The sequence below is a fragment of the Mus caroli genome, unplaced genomic scaffold (genome assembly GCF_978045245.1).
Source record: "Mus caroli unplaced genomic scaffold, Mus_caroli_1 scaffold_16, whole genome shotgun sequence".
NCBI classification, from domain to species: domain Eukaryota; kingdom Metazoa; phylum Chordata; class Mammalia; order Rodentia; family Muridae; genus Mus; species Mus caroli.
In genome coordinates this window covers 35,171,740-35,172,986 of record NW_028227271.1, presented here as the reverse complement: position 1 = coordinate 35,172,986, position 1,247 = coordinate 35,171,740, and the positions used below count along the sequence as shown (strand labels likewise).

Genomic DNA, 1,247 nt, shown 5'->3' with positions numbered 1-1,247 from the left:
TATTTTGAAAAGTTTGTCATGCATTAATTGTCCTGGTTATATGGTTTTCTTTCTCTTAAAAACTTATCTGGTGATTTATTATATTTTTTCAAATGTGCAAATATCCCTATAAACCTCCAGTAAATTCACGTAGCTGTGTTGTATCATGCTTATATATTGCTTATATATTGTTGGCCTCATTTTTTTAATTTTGTTGAAGGTGTTTGTGCCTCAGTGTATGAGAAATGCTGGTGTGTACTTTGTGATAATTTCTCAGGCTAAATTTTGGTGTTGAGGTGATCCTCACCTCACAGACGGGTTTATGCAGTAGTCACTCTACCTTGACTTTGTGAAAGAGGGTATCATTCATTCCTAAAACATTTGTAGGATCTATCAGTGAAATCATTTAAACCCAATGCTGTTTTAGAGAGTATCAGTCACCAATTCAAATTACTTAGTGGTTATAATCATAGGCTCATTTAGATCATATATTTCTCTGTGTGTGAAATTTACAAGTTTTTTTTTTTTTATCTTTTTTAGGATATCACTCAGAGCAGTGTGAGGAATCAGCAAGAATGACCCCTGGACGGAGCAAACCCTTCAGCGCCAACGTCCCCTGCCGCCACCATGCCCAAAAGAAAGGCTGAAGGGGATGCTAAAGGAGACAAAACCAAGGTGAAGGACAAGCCACAGAGAAGATCTGCAAGGTTGTCTGCTAAACCTGCTCCTCCAAAGCCAGAGCCCAAACCTAAAAAGACCCCCACGAAGAAGGGAGAAAAGGTACCCAAGGGGAAGAAAGGGAAAGCTGAAGCCAGGAAGGATGCGAATAATCCTGCAGAAAATGGAGATGCCAAAACAGACCAGGCACAGAAGCTGAAGGTGCTGGAGATGCCAAGTGACGTTGTGTGCATTTTGATAACTGTGTACTTCTGGTGACTGTACAGTTTGAAATACTATTTTTATCAATTTTTTTAAAAATGCAGAATTTCGTTTTACTTTTTTTTAAGCTATATTGTTAGCACACAGAACACTTCATTACTGGGTGGGGGAAGGATCATGTGTCAGTAACAAAATCTCTCCCAAGCTGGATTGAAGACAGAAAACCTCTTTCCCTGATAATTTTGGAAGGCTCCTGTTGGCTCCCAGGAGAGAAATCCTGATCTTGACCTAGGTGGCCACCAAGGCACAACAATGCCTTGTGGTCTGGGAAAACTATAAATTCACTTTTATATCCTCTTCCCCCTGTACTATCAACATAGACTTAATTC

General features: G+C 39.5%; 1 pseudogene; it reads left to right on the top strand.

Moving 5' to 3' along the window:
- Positions 1 to 585: 585 nt before the first annotated feature.
- On the top strand, positions 586 to 878 carry LOC110310972 (non-histone chromosomal protein HMG-17 pseudogene; annotated as a pseudogene).
- The last annotated feature ends 369 nt before the right edge of the window (positions 879 to 1,247 follow it).